The sequence below is a fragment of the Equus asinus genome, chromosome 28 (genome assembly GCF_041296235.1).
Source record: "Equus asinus isolate D_3611 breed Donkey chromosome 28, EquAss-T2T_v2, whole genome shotgun sequence".
Taxonomy (NCBI): domain Eukaryota; kingdom Metazoa; phylum Chordata; class Mammalia; order Perissodactyla; family Equidae; genus Equus; species Equus asinus.
Window position 1 is genome coordinate 38,278,916 of NC_091817.1, and position 19,761 is coordinate 38,298,676.

Sequence of the window (19,761 nt, forward strand, 5' to 3'; positions counted from 1 at the left end):
GTTATGAAGAAAAGGCTGAATCAATCAGGTATCTCTTAACAAGGAAGTAGAGTGAGGACAATTTAAATATTTCCTTAATTTCTTTTGAAAGCATCAGACATACAGGCATACCCCGTTTTATTACGCTTTGCTTTATTGTGCTTCTCAGATATTGCATTTTTTACAAACTGAAGGTCTGTGACAACCCTGCATCAAGCAAGTCTATCGGTGCCATTTTTCCAAAAGTATTTGGTCACTTTGTCACATTTTGCTAATTTTCACCATATTTCCGAGTTTTTCATAACTATATTTGTTATGGTGATCTGCGATCAGTGATCTTTGATGTTACTATTGCAATTATTTTGGGATGCCACAAACCACACCCATATAAGATGGTGAACTTAATTGATAAACGTGTGCGTTCTGACTGCTCCACTGCTCTGTCATGCCCCCGTCTCTCTCCCTTGGGCCTCCCTATTCTCTAAGACACAGCAATACTAAAATTAGCCCAATTAATAACCCTATAATGGCCAAATGAAAGGAAGAGTCACACACCTCTCACTTTAAATCAAATGCTAGAAATGATTAAGTTCAGGGAGAAAGACATGTTGAAAGCTGAGACAGGCCAAAAGCTAGGCCTCTTGCACCAAACAGCTAACTTGTGAATGCGAAGGAAAAGTTCTTGAAGGAAATTAGAAGTGCTACTCCAGTGAACACACGAATGATAAGAAAGCGAAACAGCCCTGTTGCTGATCTGGAGAAAGTCTGAGTGGTCTGGATAGAAGATCAAACCAGCCACAACATTCCCTTAAGCCAGAGTCTAATCCAGAGGGAGGCCCTAACTCTCTTCAGTTCTGTGAAGGCTGAGAGAGGTGAGGAAGCTGCAGAAAAGTTTGAAGCTGGCAGCGGTTGGCTCATGAGGTCTAAGGAAAGAAGCCGTCTCCCCGACACAGACGTGCAGATGAAGGAGCGGGTACTGATGTAGAAGCTGCAGCGAGTTATCCAGAAGATCCAGCTAAGATAATTAATGGAGGAGGCCACACCAAACAGCAGATTTTCAATGTAGACACAACAGCCTTCTATTGGAAGAAGATTCCATCTAGGACTTTCACAGCTACAGAGGAGAAGTCAGTGCCTGGCTCACTCTCTCGTTAGGGGCTAATGCAGCTGATGACTTTAAGTTGAAGTCAATTCTCATTTACCATTTTGAAAATCCTAGAGCCCTTAAGAATTATGCTACATCTACTCTGCCTGTGCTGTATACACGGAACAAAGCCTGGATAACAGCACATCTGTTTACAACATGGTTTGCTAAAGATTCTAAGCCTGCTGCTGAGACCTACTACTCAGAAAAAAAGATTCCTTTCAAAGTATTACTGCTCATTGACAATGCACCTGGTCACCCAAGAGCTCTGATGGAGGTGTACAATGAGATTAATGTTGTTTTCATGCCTGCTAACACAACATCCATTCTGTAGCACATGGATCAAGGGGTAATTTTGACTTCAAGTCTTTTTAAGACATACATTTTGTAAGGCTATCTCTGCCATAAATAGTGACTCCTCTGACAGATCTGGGCAAAGTAAATTAACCTTCTGAAAAGGACTCACCCTTCTCAATGCCATTCAGAACATTCGCGACTCACGGGAAGAGGGCAAAATATCAATGTTAACAAGAGTTTGGAAGAAGCTGATTCCAACGCTCACAAACAACTTTGAGGGGGTCAAGACTTCACTGGAGGAAGTAACTGCAGACGTGGCGGAAAGAGCACGAGAACTAGAATTAGAACTGGAGCCTGAAGATGTGACTGAACTGCTGCCATCTCATGATAAAACCGTAACGGACAAGGAGCTGCTTCCTATGGATGAGAAAAGAAAGTAGTTTCTTGAGATGGAATCTCCTCCTGGCCAAGATACTGCAAGGACTGTTGAAATGACAACAAAGGATTTAGAATATGACATAAATAGCTGATAAAGAAGCAGCAAGGTTGGAGAGGATTGAGTCTAAGTTTGAAAATGCTATCAAACAGCATCGCGGGCTACAGAGAAACTGACGTGAAAGGAAGGGTCAATCGATGAGGCAAACTTCACTGTCACCTTACTTTAAGAAACTGCCACAGCCTCCCCAGCCCTTCAGCAAGCACCACCCTCATCAGTCAGCAGCCATCAACATGGAGGCAAGACCCTCCACCAGCAAAAAGACTGCAACTCACTGAAGGCTCACATAATGGTTAGCATTTTTTACCAATAAAGTCTTTTGTAATTGAGGTTTTTTTTTTGACACAATGCTATTGCACACTTAACAGACTACAGTATAGTGGAAACATAAATTTCATGTGCACTGGAAAACCAACACACTAGTGTGACTGGCTTTACTGCAGTGGTCTGGAACCGAACCCGCAACATCTCCGAGATATGCCTGGACTTGTAACTCCTCACACGTGTCGGGCATGAACTCTTCCTTTCACCTCCAGCATCTGTGCATACTGCTCCTTCTAACTGGCATAGGTCCTGCCAGCCCTCTCCCCAAATAGAGATAATCCCCTCAGCTCTCAGCCTGCCTAGGCGACAGCCTCTCCCACCCCCTCGTCCCCAACACCACGTTAGGCGACTCGTCCTCGTTCTCCCATAACATCCTGCAGTCCTCCCAGCACAGAGCTTACCACTCTGGGTTAACGGCCTGATTGCCACCCACGGAAGCAACGCGGCAACCCACTTGAGAACACGGCCTTGAGAGGCAGACAGATCTGGGTTTGAAAATCTCCCCTACCGCTCATTAGCTGTGTGACTTTGAGCAAGTTATTCAACCTGTGCTTCAGGTTCCTCATCGAAAACAAGGGCTAGGAAAATACCTCCCATTTCGACTACAAAGACTAAATCAGACAATGCAGGAAAAACAGGGCAGTTGATACCTAAGAAACACCCAGGAAGTGGGAGTTTTCAGTCCCCATTATAAAGCAGCTCTCTGAAACAAGGACCAATAACTTGATCGTGGTTTTCCCAGCATTCAGTGTAGGAATATGAAACAGGAAATAATAAGTTAATGAATGAATGAGAAGACAGAACAAAGCAGATGGGAAAACATTCAATGACGATTCTGAGATCCAAGGCAGGGCTCCCCGATTTGAGGGGATATCTAGATAACCTGAAAGAATTTTCAAAAAGAAAAAGGTACTATTGATAGGTAGTTACAACGTGCCAGATGCTACTTTATGTGTACAACCGATTTAATCCTCACAACCCTGTAAGGTAGATATCATAATTTCTATTCTCCACTTGAGAAAACTGAGGCACAGAGAAGGGAAGTCCTATGATACTGGTTAAAGGCAGAGCCAGGACACAAACCCTGCCAGCCCAGCACTAGAGTCTGTCATTTAATCATTACTCCACGCTGTCTTTAAAATAAGACCAGATGAATAAAGAAACAGTGGCTGTGAGGACAGAACCACAAGGCACACCCCCCAGCAGGCAGAAGAAACATACTAACAGATGAGTTTCAAGATGGAATACACAATGCTTAAAGCCCAGGGTGATAAGAACCAAGAAAAGGATTTCTGACCTTGTACTCATCATGACCTTCAAAAGAGTGAGTGAAGTGATGGGGGGGTTGGGGGGGGGGGAAGGAATTAAAGTGGATGCAAACACCCAAGGAAAGGAAGGCACCAGAGTCTGTTCAGTAGGTGTGGCAGCAAAACCAAAGCAAAGCTTGATTGCAAAGGAGGTAAAGCTGGGAGAGAAGAAAATGAAGATGTCAAAGACAAAGAAACAAGACACCGTTACCTAGTTTAAATGAAATTACATTTAACAAAATCAAATGTATGATATTCTCTGCTGAGAAGAATAATTTCTGCTAAACCACCTTAATACTGGGGCTGGTTATGCTCAGATGTGCTTACACCAGCAAGAGCAAGACGACAGCTCTCACTCCCTCTGCGTTGTTCCTCCGTCTGCTCACAGCGGTGTGTACAAAAGGGCTGCTGGTCACGAGGAAGACACATGAGTATGGACGGATTAACACATTTCCCGCACCTGCCTCAGCATAAGAGCCACCTGGGACACTTGTTTAAAAAAACACCACCACATTCCCAGGCTCCACCTCTGGGGATTCTGATCCTGCTGCTGGTCCAGGGTGCTGTATTTTTCAACAAGTGTACCAAATGATAAGGCAAGTTTAAGACATTAATACAAATCCCTAGCAGCGAAAGGAGCACCCTGACCCGCCCACCCTACCCCGCGAACATCCCCGTACACACGCTTCCATGCAAGGGCGAAATGGACCTGAAGATTCCCGAATCAAATGAGTGACACTCACTCAGGCCCAAGGGGTCAAACAGTGAAGAAAGCGCACGGCCCTGGCTTAGACTTCCCCTGGTCACCTAACTGCCTTTTTCTGCAGCCGTCTCACTAGTTAGTGAAGCGCAAGCGGACCACACGCTTCCAGGCGGGAAAACGATTCCGCCCGCAGAGAAGGCAGTCCGAGCTGCAGGAGCCCCACCGGCGCCGCGGGGGTGTGCAAGCCCGAAGCGGGGAGCCAGCGGCGAGGTCACCCCAGGCGCCCTGGGCTTCCGAGCCCGGCTGCGGACGCCTGGAGGAGCCGGGGCGAGGCAGCCGGGCTCCGGTCCCCGAGGCCCCGACCACCTCCGGCCGACGGGGCACAGCCGCAGAGGCGGAGGGGGATCAGGCGGACCCCTCTCGGCCCGGGCGGGCAGAGTCCTGGCGCCAGGACGCGCCTTCCCGAGAGGACGAGGCAGAAGTGACGGGAAACCAGGGACGGCCGAGACCACCCTGAGCGAGACCAAAGCGGAACGAAGGGACGCTGGGGGTCCCGGCGCGCTAAGGCCCGCGCGGCCCCGCAGCTGTCTCTTTACCTCATGGGCCCCCACGGGCTCCGCGCTCGGTAACACTCGGCGGAATCGGCGCTGCAGCCACAACAGTTGGCTGGGAACCCGGGCGCCGGAACGGGGACGGGGAATGGGAAGGGGGCCGGGCCGGAGAGATGAAAAAGTTCCGGGGAAGCGGGAGACCGCGGCGACGACCTTCCGCGCTTTACGGCCCCGCAGCAAGGGTACGCCAGCGCGTGAACCCACTCGCGCACGCGCGCTCCATGACGTCATGGGGGAGGCTCCGCCCCGGACACGTGGGACTTGTTTGGGTCTCGCCAGGCCCCGCCCCTCCGGCCGCTTTACGTGTGGCGAGTTGGAGGCGAGCTGCGGGTGCAGTCTTTCAGTGTCGCTTTAGAACCGGGAACTCGCACCGTGTTGATTTGTGCAAGTGGAAACGGGATGTTGCGGGTGCGCGACAGGCCCCGCTGGAAAGTGGGGAGCGCGGGCCTTCTCTCTACCCTTGAGGCGCCTGGCCAGATCTGGCCACACGTGGGTCCGCAGCCCGAAGATGCTCTAGACAGGGCATTCAAAGGCTTCTGGGACTCACAGTCCCTTTCTTTCTTGGAAGTCCCTCGTACCGAGCGGATCGGAAATGCGATCTGCTGGCCTGGCTCGAGCTGGGAGGCAGGATTAGAGGACCTGAGTTCCTGGCCAGATCTTACTCCTTGCACCTTGCCAGCTTGTCTGGACCCAGAGGAAGAGGAGTCATTCACTCCACCTTCTGAGAATCTCCCATCTACCCCTCCCTATTTTCTTTCCTTTACGGAACTCAGCACTATCTAAAGTATGTGTTTGTTGACTGCCTTTCCCACTAGTTGCAAACTCTGCCCTCTCACGACAGAACCTAAATCTTACTCTCAGCACTTCGATAGTGCTTGGCACATCGTCCAGTAGATATTTCTTTGAATGGATAGCGTTCTAATGATACAGCCCGTCACTGCGTGTTGGGCCACACTCTGCAGTTCCCGTTCTTTGGATGCAAGCCCATCTCACCGCACATGCCAGTCTTATTTGATCGATGGCCTCTTGTGGCCAGGCACTGTGCAGGTTGATGGGATTCGGCAGAAAAGAGGGCTTCTGCCATTAGGGAATGGCAGTAAAGCTCCAGAGCCCCGGGTGTCACCATGCCAGCCCACAACCTGCATAGCTCATACCCCATGGACTCACCGCTTAACTCAAACAAGACAGCCCAGGTGAGGTCTGGCTGCCTGAGAACAGAAACTCTGCCTCTTGCTACTCTGATGCATGAAAGTTGAAGGGATCCTGTGCTTCTGGGCCAGATAACTACTTAAATATTTTAGCTAAGGGCTTAGAGCTTGGGCTCACCTACGTGCCCCAAAACAAGAGGGATCAGACTTAACAGGTCTGAGGTATATCCTTGGGGAAGCCTTTCCTGATGCCCAGAAGTGGCACTTTCCAAGAAAAACTTCACAAGTTTTCTTGATGAGCCATCTGGCCTGTGTCATTTCCAGGCACATGAATTTGGGAGAAACCTGGTCGTCTGTAGGAAATGGCAGGTAAAATAAAGTGACGTTTCCTGTGTTTGTTACATTCTGTTTACAGGCAGTACGTAGTGAACAAGCTGTGTAGGTTGCTCTCTGCTTCCCTCACCAGTCACCATGTTTGGCCTCCACTTTCCCATGCGAAGTCCTGAGGCTCCTGTCATCGTCAGTGTTGAGTCTTACACGTTGCAGGCTCTCAGAACCACCAAAGCACTAGTTTTCAAGAGGATTGAGTGTTTTTATGTTTTTGGCTTTGCTTTTCCCATAAAGCATCAGAGGTATTCCTTGTGTGATGCTTGACCTCACAGAGCAGAGCATCCCACAGAGAATGACACATTTCTTCATGGGCCGCTTTCTCATTACATTAGATGCATTTGGTTTTATCCTTTGCCAACCTTCCTCTGCCTTCTCATTTTTGTCTCTCAAGGACAGAAAGTCTAAGAGGTGGGGAGGATATTTTTAGCATCTGCCTGGAAAGATCTGTGCCAGGATTCCCTTTGCACACCAGGAACTACAGCTCGGAGCCCCTCTTTTCTCCACGCCAGCTTCTAGTGCCTTCCACTCCAGAATGTCACATGGTGGGTGTAGAGAGGGAAGGAGGAAAAGTAGAGGGTTCCCACCCCCCCGCATAGCCCCTCCTTCCCCAGACAGATGGTGTGCTGCAGAAAGCTGCTGCAGCTTGTTTCAGTGAAGGGTTTTCTAGCAGCACAGTTAACACTTTCCTCTCTGGTCAGCTCTTGGGACGTATGAAAATGCATAGTAAGAACCTGGCACTTGACGTGTCACTCATGTACCTGTGAGCCATGTTTGTGTGGAAAATAGGGCTGTGTGTGCATTCTTGCTCACCACTGTGGGGAGAGAAGAGCATCACCTGAGAGAAGCAGCCAGTGTCCTCACTACGCCAACTTCCATCCACAGACCACCGTGTATTTACACAGTAACACATCTGCTGTGGACTCAGTGCTGTGCTGGGTGAATGGAGCTATTACACAGAGTCCGAGTAAGACGGGGCAATGTGACAACTTGCTAGAGTACCGGGCACTGTGCCGAGTGCCCTGTGCTTCCCAGGAAACTTCCCCAAAGCTGTGTGAGAGAGATGAGAGTGTCCCCACTCCACCTGAGGAAAGTGAGGCTTAGAGAAGTACTTTCTCGAGGTGCAGACCGTGAAATCCAGGACTGACATCCAGTCTTCCACAGGTGAGACAGTGAACTATTCCGGGAAGTGCTGAGGAATGTGGTAGAGACCGCAGGTGGTGCTGTAGAGTCACCTGGGGAAATCTAAGCCAATTCTCTCCGAATGAATTGGATCAACAGGCTGGAAGACAGATCAGCACTTCTGAAGAGCTTTCCAGGAACTCCTCTTGTATCTAGAAGCCACTGGATGCCAACTCTTTAAGAGTCGGGAGGAGAAATGGTAGTTATTGAAATCTTTGTGGATGAGGGAGGACTTTAGCTGGTTCTTAGAGGAAGCGCTTTATCAAGACAAGGTTTTTTCTACTACATCATCCCTTTAATCTTTCTGGCAGTCTTCTGAGTATGTTTTTAGTGGATGAGATAGACTCGGAGGTAACATGACTTTACCAAGATCACACAGCTAGTGGGAAGATCAGGAAATGGAGCCGAGGTTGTATATCTGAATGCAAGGATCTTTGCAGTACACCAGAGGACAGGTGGCCAGGAGGGCATTTGAGGCTGGGTGACCTAATGACTGGAGACACAGAGAGACAGGAGCAAACAACGTGACAGTAAGGAGCTCCACTAGCTGTGGTAGATTGGATATTGTTTTCAATTCCTTATTCCCTTTGTCTGTGACCTTGCAGTGCATGAAGGGATGGAATGTATTTCTCTTCCCACTGACGTTGAATGGCTTAGGCCATCCATGTGGCTTTTTTTTAAGTTGGCAGGAGACATAGTGTGCAAGTCTGGAGCTAGGCCTTAAGAGGCATTGTGCAATTTCATTAGCCCTTGGAGACTCTTGCCATTCATCGTAAGATGGTGACCTGAGTAGCCATTGTATCATGGAGGATGAGAGACGCGTGAAACAGACCCGAACTGTGCCTGAAGCCAACCTGACTGACCCACCCCCTGAGGCAGGGCTGCCCAGCCAAACTGCAGTGACAGGCAGGCTCAGGAGCATGAGTCTAAATGCTTGTCGTACGGAGCCTGTTTTGGGCTGATGTGTTATGCAGCCTTTTTGCAGCTCTAATAAAGGGTCTCTGATAGTGTAGTTATATAGGAGTGATGAAATCAGGGCCTGCAGCTCCTTAAGGAGATCTTCGCTCACTGCAACCTTGGAAGTCAGTGGTCTTTATTCTGCTTATCCAACTACTTTTTGAGCAGCTACATGTGGAAATCCCACAGGCCAACATGTCAAGAACCATCACATCATCTTGTCTTCCAAATCTGCCCCTTTTGTTCCCAGTTTCCTGAATAGCCAACCAAGCCAGAAACCTGGGAGTCATCTCGGCGCCCCACTCGCTTCTCCCTGCACCTTCAGGGCATCACCAGCCCAACAGCCTCTGAATCCTCAATAGCTCTTGTCTCTTCTGACCTCTGTCTCCCCACCACCGCTGCTGGAGTTCAGAGTTAGCGTCGCCTGCCTCGATGATAATCTCTTAAGTGATTTTCCTGCTTCTCAGTCACCCTGTCTTCACTCTGCCAGGTTATCTTTCTGAAGCAATCAGGTCATTTTACTCACTGGCTTAACACCCTGGCGTGACTCTCCCTTCCTCAGGAGACGAAGTTCAGAGTCCTTAGCAGGGCAGACAACAGTCTTCATGGGGGGACTGGCAGAGGTGTTCCGAGCCTCACGCTGTGTGTGATGCTGGGGCCGGAATCCTGGTTCATTCTCCCCCTGTGTGCAGCTCTATCTTGTCTTGCACCCTGCTCTCAAGTCACACTGAGGTCTTTCCTTATCCGTCTTTTGTTCACTAAGATTGCCTTCCTGGCCCCTGGCCCCCCGTGCTTATGGGAGTGTTCTGAATTTAGAATCTAATGACCCCCCACACCCTGTCCAGTCAGCCTTGCAGACCCCTCCGGACTTTCGGAAACTCAGCCCAAGATCCCACCATCTCCTGGGTGAAGCCTTTCCCTCCCCAGGACACATGGCCTCCCTTTGGTGTCCCCACTGTACCCCTTTCAGTTGTGTCTTTCCTTGTTTTTCTCCCCTGCTGGTTCTGTAAATCCCTCTGGGGGGGACTCGGCTCTTTGAAACCGCAACATCTAGCTTTGTGCCTGGCACTTAATAGGAGATTAAGTGACTGGGGGAAAGGGAAGAGCAAAAGCTCTGTTTGCCGATCTTTGAAAGGGGATAAGGCTCTGGTGGCCTCGTGGATGAGATGTGGTTCATCTGCCGCTTTCGACCATGTTCGCTGACCAGTAGGTGGCGCTGCGGCGTGTGAATTGAGGTTTCCTGGGTTCACCCAGCCCCTCTGGGGAAGGCACTGTGTCAGGACTCATCAGAAACCCAGGTCAGACTGAGAAAATCTCCCCGTGAGAGGTGATAACCCAGGGACGCCCCTGTAGCACAGGAGGACTAAGACGAGGCTCCTTTGATGCAGCCTCGAAAAGAGCGACGTGCCCTTTCCCGCCCACTGCCCTTCCCGTGAGAGGCTGCGTAGAGTTAGGGACCCTCAGACACTGGGATCTGGGCGGCATCTGACTCAAGCCCCTCAGAGGCCAAGATGAAAGGGCGGTTTGGCGGTATGAAGAGCGTGTCTTCCGAGCTGACCTGGCCCGGGTCTGAATGCCCGCACTGCCTCTTCCTTGGTGTGTGAGCGGGGGTTACCTTCCCTGAGCCTCTGTATTAGTCCGCAGTAGGCACTGTGTGTAAGGAGAGAGAACCAGTAGGATGTGTGTGTGCATATGTAGAGAGAAGGATAGAGAGGTTTATTTTGAAGAACTGGCTCACGGGATTGTGGGGCCGGCAAGTCTGAAATCTGCAGGGCAGCTGGCCGGCTGCAGCCCCAGGGAGGAGCTGACGCTGGGGTCTCCAGTCCAAAGGCAGTCTGGAGCCGAATTCCTCCTTCCTCTGGAGGACCTCAGTCTCTTCTCTTAAGGCCTTCAACTGAATGGATGAGGCCCACCCACGACAGCTGGGGCGATCTGCTTTACCCAAGGTCTGCTGATGAAATGTCGATCGCAGCTGGAAAATGCTTTTACAGCAATATCTGCACTGTGCCTGGACACATCTGGGCACCACAGCCCCGCCAAGTTGACCCACATAATTGATCCTCTCAGCGGTGGTTGTAAAATGGGCAATGATTTTTTTTTTTCTGGCAAGATTCGATTAGTGTGTATAAAATACTTGGCCCACTGCCACATTTTTCAGTGCGTGACAGCTGCTTTTGTCATTAGTCTTGCAAGATGAACTGTGTGGCCTGGCACCTGAGGTTTCCAGATTGTGGGAGATGGTGGGAGACGAGCAAAACTGAGTGACCCAAGGAGGCTGAGGGACATCCAGCCCGAGGGACCAGGGACCTACGCCCAGCCCTGTGAGCCGGAGGCTTGTGATGGGGGCTGGGGGGGAGTCCCCCAGTGCCGCTGGCGCTCACGGCTTTCAACTGAGCTCTTTATGACTTGTTTACTGACTCCTGGGGCTTGGCATAGACTGACCCCAGGATGCGCCCCGGATTCAGTGTCACTGTCGGAGCCCATGAGCTCTCTGTCCGTGCCCAGGACGTGCACCTGTGTGATCAGATGGGAGCAGCTCCACTCCAAGCCCCCCATGACCTTGGTTGACTTGGCCTCTGTGCTTTCCAGCTTCTTCTGGGCCCTGCCTGGAGCTGGATGTTTGCGCTTCATTCCTATTGTGAACACGGGGGAGCCTGGCCAGAGTCTCACCCAAGCAGAGAGCCCCTACTGGTGACAAGTCTTCATTCACTTGGCAGCTTTTTAACCTGAAGCTCAGCAGAATCGCGGGAGGAGAAATCCCAGTGGAACAAGCACAGAGGACTTGGGCATGTAAAAGCAGGATCCCACTCTCCTTTCCCTCCGCTTAGTCCGGAATCTGGGCCTGACAACACACTTGCTTCTTCTAGGCTCCACCTTTTCTTCTCGAAATGCCTTGTAAATGTCTAGTGTCATAGTCTTCTCAGTAAGGGCTAGGCACAGACTCTCTTCACAGGACCTGGTGCCACACCTCATCCCAGACATAAAATTCTCTTTGCCTAGCCAGGCCATGCTTTCCTCCTCCAGGCAGGCTTCCAGGGTCTCCAGCTGCAGCTGCCCAGCCAGTCAGGAGCCAAGAGGAACAAGGGAGGCAGATGAGGATGCAGCCACCAGGCCCTTGCCACCTCTAACCCCCTCAGCACCCGGTGAGGCAGAGGCAGGATCTGGAGACTCTGGAGGGGAGGGGCCCCTCCGGCACCCTCAGCAGCCAGGAGCCCTCCCCAGAGGAGCAGCCCTGACCCAAGGGAGCCAGCCTTGGGCACCTTGGGTCTCCTGCCTGACCATCCCCCCAACCAGGTGAAGGCCTCAGGCTGCTGACTCCCGTAGGACCTGCTTATTACTTTTCTTAGAGCTTAAGCGTCGGCTTTTTGTGACTGATTTTTAAAGTTTACTTTTTATCAAAGTGATACTGACAGTAGTTTGAAGTCAAATAACACTGCAAGGCTTATAATGATGAACAGCAGTTCCCCGACCCAGCCCACCCTGGGGTTCTTGATCCCCCAGGGTAATCACTCCTCTCTAACAGCTTCTTCTGGAGAATAACTCTTTCTCTCTTCATTCATGCTCATACTGGCATTTCTTGGTTTGTAAGTTTTCAGATATTCTCTACCGACTCGGCAGATGATTTAGCTCCCACCTCACCCACACGCATTCCCCCCACTTGCCACCCATCCCTGAAATTTTGTTTTATCTGCCTTTTTGGGTTAAATCCATATGCATTATTTACATTGTTTTAACTGTGTAAATATTATTCCCAGTTGAGCCATGTCGTGCACTATAATTACATTCTCGTTAGTTTTTCTTTGTCTGCAGAAGTCTTTATTTCGCCCTCATTCCTGAAGGATATATTCAGTGAATATAGAATTTGGGGTTGAGAGTTCTTTTCCTGTCAGCTCTTACAGATGTTCATCTTTAAGAACATCTGGCTTCTCTTCTTTCTGCTGAGAAGTCCAACTCATTCAAATTCTGTATGAAATTTGTTGTTTTTCCTCTTTTCAGGATTTTCTTCTTATCTTTGATTTTCGACAGCTTGGTTATGAGGTGTTTAGGCAGAATTCCTTTCAAATTTATCGTATTTGGGGTTTATTGAGATTCCTAGGCAGTGAATTTAGTCCCCATGGCACGCGGGAAGTTTTCTCTCCTTCAATCTTTTTCCTCCTTCTTCTTTGGATCCAACGATTTCTATTCACTTGTCTTCATCTTCACTAACTCTTTCCTCTGTCCTTTCCATTTACTAGTAAGCCCACCCATTGATTATTTTTAAAATTTCAGATTTTCTCCTTTTAGTTCTAAAATGTCCATTTATTTCTGTTCTCTGTTGAAATTTCCTAGTTTTTTATTCATTGAAAGCATATTCCCCTTTATATCACTGAGGATGGTCAGAACAGCTGCTTTGAAGTCCTCGTCTTGTTGTTCCCGTATTTGGGTCCTCCTGGAGTTGGCATCTGTTAGAATTATCTTTTCCCCTGAAAGTGGGTCCTATTTCCCTGCCTCCTCATATGCTGACAGATTCTCGATTGTGTCCTGCACATTGCAAATGTCATGTTGTGTAGATTCTAAATTCTGTGCTTTTGCTCCAAAGAGCGTTACGTTTTGGTTTTGGCCGGCAATGAGCTCTGTTAGGCGTAATGCAGTTCTTTAAAACTTACTTACAGGCTGCTTCTAGGTTACACGGCGTGTACACTTTTCCACGATCAGCCAGAGACCTGGGTGAGTTTACACGTGGAATTGAGGGTTCCCCTTCCCCGACTGTCTCCTTTCAGAGGCTCCCCCTCACTTTGTGACAGCCCGGGTTCCTCTGAGGCTCCTTCCCTGGTTTCCAGAAACATGGTAGTTTTCACCACTGGAGTTTTAGGAGCCAGACGCTGCAGGCTGCTTGCTCCAAGTTTTGACTCCCCTCTCAAAACTGCTTGCTTTTGTTCAGCCTCCAGAGTTCTCAGGTCATTGTTTTCCATATTTTGTCCAAAGTGTATAATTATTTGTGGGAAGATCAGCTTTCTCCTGCATAATGGAAGTTGACCCCCTCTTCCTGCAAAGACTTCAGCTTTCTTATGTTTATCTAGAGCTCAATGTTTACTTAAAGTTTTGTTTTTTCCATAAAATTTACTTACAATGAAAAACATATGTGTACCATTCCCTTTTTTCTACAATTTTGGGACATAGGGAGTATCTGCGTGCCGTATTCTTTAAAGCAATACTTCTTTTAAAATTTGCCTATTTAAAAAATGAAAACTCTTGCTTGTCTTCCTCTCCTTCCTTGTGGGGTTTGGGTCTAGGCTCTCTAATGGCAGTCCACGTGTTTACAGAAGCCACTTGGCTTTATCTGCTGATGGATCAGCTAGAACCACCCTCCTCCTCGGCTGCGGGCTTCCTGTTTGACACCTGACACCGATCACTTCTCAGAATCTTCTTTTCCCTTCAAAGTGTAATTGAATCCGCTTCAGTGCTGCTCCTGTGAACACTTTGGGATGCTTCAACCTGTGAGCAAAATCTGTTTTGCCTCCACTTTGAAGATGCCTGCTCTGGCCAGACAACCGGATGCCCCACACTGAGAAGCTCCTATGTCAGAGTAAGAGAGGGATTCTTTCTCTAATTGTCTCCTGTGTCTCTTACCACACACGGTTGTCACTCACCGTGTCAGGAAGACTCAAATACCACCGCAAGGCTCTCCCTTCCCTCAGTCCACTGGCTCCCTCATGCACAGCGGGTCCTTCAGCTGGCTCTTCATCCTTGCCAAATCCCACGGGAGTCTGCCTGTCGGTCAGTTTCTGCTTAGTGATTTGTTCTTCAATAAGGAGACTTGATATATGTTTTCTTTTCTATAAGTTGCGACTATAGCTAAATGAAACAAATTGTAACTGGATGAAAGAAATGATAACTGAATACTCTCCAGGAAGCAGCTGGTAAGAGAGGTCCAAACTGACATGTTTCCATTACCTTTAGTGAGCCACTAAGAGACAATTACTGACGGAAGCTCTTTGAAGTTCAAACCAACATTGGAATCCACCTACAAACTGTTTTTTACAGTTTTCCTTTTTCTCCTCTGCAGGTTGAGAGCAATAGAAAATTCTCCACTTGTAGCCGTCAGCAGCCCCCTCCTCAGCGCTCTCTTCGCTGCTTAGAAGGAGCGATCCATATGCTTGTACCCTGACAATGCCCATTATGTCCGGCTTCTTCTGGAAGCAGTTTGCTTCAGTGCAGTCTGGGACTTACCACTTTCTGAGTCAGTGGTCCCTGTTAGGTAACTGAGCTGCTGTAAAGAGGTTTTGAAAATTAAGTGCCAAAAACTTGTACATAAATGTTCATAGCAGCATTATTTATAACAGCCAAAAAGTAGAAACAACCAAGATGTCCATCAACTGATGAATGGATAAATAAAATGTATTATATCCATACAATGGAATACTGTCCAACAATAAAAAGGAATGGAGTCTGGCACAGGCTACAACACGGATGAACCTTGAAAACGTTAAGCTAAATGAAAGAAGCCAGACATAAAGGACATGTATTGTATGATTCCATTTACATGAAATACCCAGAATAGGCAAATCTATAAAGACAGAAAGGAGATGAGTGGTTGCAAGGGGCTGGGGTGGGAGGTTGGAGGGAAACAGGGGTGACTGCTGATTGAGTATGGGGTTCCCTTTTGGGTTGTTGAAAATGTTCTAAAATTGATTGTAGTGATGTTTACACAACTCTGTGAATATACTAAATATCATTGAATTGTACACCTTAAATGGGTGAATTGAATGGCATGTGAGTTAAATCTCAATAAAGCTGTTTTAAAAAGTTAGCTGCAACGGTAGCAGGCGAATCCCGTTCTGTGGGCATCAGGCATCATCTTAGTGGGGGCACCTCCCCCGCGGGTCTGCAGAGCCTCATGCTGCAGGACTCTGTGAGAGCCAGAGGACTTTGTTATGGGATGACCTGCAGTTCCCTGATATTTGGACATGAATCTAGTGCTCTGCCCCCACTCCATTTTCTCTCGAGCAGGGACATTTGTAAGTGCTAGATGGCAGCAACTTTTTTCTGTTTTGTTTGTTGTTTGTTTTCTAATTCTGCAAGGGGCGGGTGCTCAGTGAGATCTTCAGGAAGAAAGGCATCGGTGGGCAATCAGGAGAGCTGGAGAGGGGCCAGCCCTGTGGCTGAGTGGTTGAAGTGCCACACTCCACAATGGTGGCCCCGGGTTTGTGGGTTCGGATCCCGGGTGCAGACCTGCTCCACTCATCAGCCATGCTGTGGAGGCATCTCACATACAAAGTGGAGGAAGATTGGCACAGATGTTAGCTCAGGGCTAATCTTCCTCACACACAAAAAAAGGAGGGCTGGAGAGCCTGTGCCACTGCTGACTTGAGGCATGTCCTTGCCCCTCCCTACCCAGGTTCCTCAAGTGCAAAATGACAGGGCCAGGCCCCATGATACAGGCCCTCCCCTGCCCCACAGCTATGTGATTTTCTAGAGTTTAGCGGATCCCTGAACACTTGGGTTGAGTTTCTCTTGGGCCAGAAAGAGGAAGGAAATAGCTCTGACCAGCGGCCACTGGTCACTATGGAATATCGATGTAGAAATTGACGAGGGGCATTGAGAATGGGGATTTGAGGACTTGCCTTGAAGCTGCTTCATTATCTGGGGGGAAGGAGTTTATGGAGATTATGGGAGTGCTAAAGTCCTCCCAAACTACCCCCCACCCCATGGGTGCCATCGCTTGGGTTGTGGGAATGGCACTGCTCCCCTTGTGAGACCACTGGTTAGTGGGATGGGGGGGTGGAGGTGGCAGGCAGTTGTCTGCTCCTCTGAAGGGCCTGCTCACTGTAGATGCAGCTGCTGCCCGAGGGGTGGAGACCTGGTGGAGCAAATGTGAGAGGCCAGGAGGCAGGACACCTAGCTGGAAGATTTCCAGAGGAGACGCCTCATCTTCAGGAGTCAAAGGAGGACTGGGCACTGGCCAGCTTCTCACCAGGAAGCCGATTTCAGGAACCTACTCCCATCCATTACGCTGTCTGAACCCCGAAGTGCCGCTGATCCAGAAACCAGGCAGTGAGTTCAGGGAACCGCCACAGGCGCTGGAGTCAGGCAGCCCCGGGTTCAAATCCTGGCTCCGGCTCTGGCCAGCTGCTTGATCCTGGGCAAGTTATTCCACTCTTTGAGACTCAGTTTCTTCATCTATAAAACAGGGTAAAAATATTTATCTGGGACACAGAATAGCATATTTTAAACTTTTATTTATTAAGAATTTGAATTTATTAATTGCATTAAAATTTGAATTTAATTTTTAAAATACAAAGATTAAAAAGCTTCAAAAAGTATACATTGAAAATTCATCACCCACTCTTGTTCTCCTGAGTAACCTGTTAGCAGCTACATCACCGGGCCAATGTTATTAATGTGAGTGGCTGCCATTTCTCAGGGGCTCACTTTGTGTCAGAATGGTGCCTTATAACTCACTGCATCACCCCTGTTTTGTAGACAGCGTTATCCCTGTTCTCGGGCAGGAGGCAGTCTCAGAGGGGTAGGACATTTTGCCTGGTAATACAAAACCTGTAAAGGGAGAAGCCAGGATTTAAAAACCCAAGTGATTTCACGTTTGTAAATCTCCCAGAACAATGGATAGCAACTCCTCCCACCCATGCACCTGATGCCTTTCCATCAGGAGCTGGGCTGACGAGCTCCCGGGGTTGGGGGGGGGGGGTTGGTTTATGGGTGTTTTTATATCCATACAGACATCAGACAGTACTGTGGTAAGAATAACAGTAGCAGGTGCCAGGCTGAGTCTGCTAAGTTCCTGACATGGATCAGCTTATGTAAGCCTCATACCACCCTCTGAGGTAGGTACCACCATTCCCATTTTATAGGAGGTAAAACCAAGGCTCAGAGAGCTTAAAGAGTTTCTAAGCTAACTTCTTACGGCTTAGACAAGGGGTGGCAGAGACAGGATTCAAATCCAGGCAGCCCAACCGGAGAGCCCAAGCTCCTCAACCCTCTACTCTGTCCGCTGGGGAGGTGGCTAAGTGAAGCCGAAGGGCTGGAGGCCGGCTGAGCAAGAAGGAGCTCATGTAATAGACAAGAAGAGTGGGGTGGGACTGGGGTACGGGCGTCCCCACAAAGAGGGGGCGGGTATGAGACCTGAAAGGGTAAGACTCGAAGGTCAGGAGCAAGGTTCTGAGGCTAGAATTCCAGAAATGAAAGAGATGATGTCCGTCTTCTAGGAGCTGGGGGTTTGTTGAGAGGACAAATATAAACCACAGGTGGATGAACGGAACTAGGTCAGTAGTGTTAACAGCATTACAGACTTGCTGTTCCAGTTCTCCCTGCTGCATAAAACCACCCCCAAACATAGGGGTCTAAAACAACCGTCATCTATTTTGCCCACAAACCTGCAGTTTGGGTAGGGCTTGGTGCGGTCGGCTTGTTTCTGCTCCATGTGGCATCAGCAGGGGTGGCTTGAAGGCTGGGGGGCTGCAATCATCTGAGGCTTTGCTCACTTACATGTACGGCGGGGAAGGCTGGTCATCAGCCGGACACCTACATGTGGGCCTCTCCCTGCCAATGCTTGGCCTGCCCCCAGCATGGCTACCGGGTGACATCACTAATCATTAGGGTATGCAGATTAAACTACGAGATACCACTACACACCTAGTAGAAGGTCTAAACTAAAAAAGACTGATCATACTCAGTCAAGGATACTCTCATACAACCGCTTTGGAAAATGGCTTGGCAGTTTCTTAGGAAGTTAACCACACACTTACCATATAACCATATAACCCAGCCATGTAACTCTGAGGTATTTACCTGAGAGAAATAAAAGCATATGTCCATACAAAGACTTACACGTGAATGTTCATAGCAGCTTTATTTGAACTAGCCCAAAACAAGAAACAACCTGAATGTCCATCAACAGGGGAATGGATAAGTAAATTATGGTACAGTTATCAATAAAATACAATTCAGCAATAGAAACTAATTAACTATCGATACACGCAACAACATGGATGGCTCTCAAAATTAGAACGAAAGAAGCCAGACCTCTGGTGGAGGATGGGCTGGAGCAGGAGAGAGCTGTCAGCAGGACCAGTCCCGAGGCCGGGGCCTTCCAGGGGGCAGACCAGGCAGACCTGGGCTGGGGAGGCTTTGGCGGAGGGAGGAGGGGGAGTGGGAAAACTGCCACGTGAGAGCAGTCGGCAGTCGGGAGAGGAGACCCTGCTGCAGGCTGGTGCAGCCCGGGTCTAACGCGGGCACGGGACGGGGCCTTTCCTCACTCGAACTGTGGAAAAGAGAGCGGAGAACTGAGGAGGCCTCGCAGGGAGCTACCCTGGGTGCGCTAGTCCAGGAGACAGGAGAGAAAGGTGGCAGGACCAAGACTGAGGGGACGGGAGGGGCTGAGACGAGAGGGAGGAGAATGAGGCTCGCCCAGGGTTGCGAGGAAGGCGAGGCTTTGAGACGGAGTGGTCTAAGTGCTGCAGAAAGGTCTGGAGGCATGAAGGTGAGGACACGCCATTAGGCACCGGGTCTTGGTGTTCGTGCTTGGTGGGAGGGGGGCTTGTTTTTTTAAATATGTGAACCTTTTTATTTTTGTCTGATTGTTAATATTAAAGCATGAAAAATACCAGTAAACAGGAGTAGACGTATTAAAAGGTGTAAGACCTCCCATAATCCTAAACCCACACACTGCTACTATTAATGGTTTCAATATTTCCTTCAGATTTTGGAATACGAATAAAAACAGATACATAGGTATGTACGAGAATTTCAATTGCTCCACATCTTTGCCGAAACTACATATTTCCTGTCTTTTCCATTTTAGCCGTTCAGGTGTGTGCGCAGCTGGTCTCTCTGTATTCTTAACTTCAGGTTCCCTGATGACTAAGGAGATTGAACACCTTTCATATGTTTATTGACCTTTCAGAGGTCTGTTTGGTGAAGGGCCTGTTCAAGCCTTTTGCCCATTTTTCTACTGGTTTCTTTGCCTTTTCCTTAATGATCTGTAGGAGTTCTTTTTTTTTTTTTTTGAGGAAGATTAGCCGAGCTAACTGCTGCCAATCCTCCTCTTTTTTTGCTGGGGGAGATTGGCCCTGAGCTAACATCCATGTCCATCTTCCTCTACTTTATATGTGGGACACCTACCACAGCATGGCTTGCCAAGCGGTGCCATGTCCGCACCCGGGATCCGGACCGGCGAACCCTGGTGCGCAGAATGTGCGCACTTAACCAGCACGCCACTGGACTGGCCCC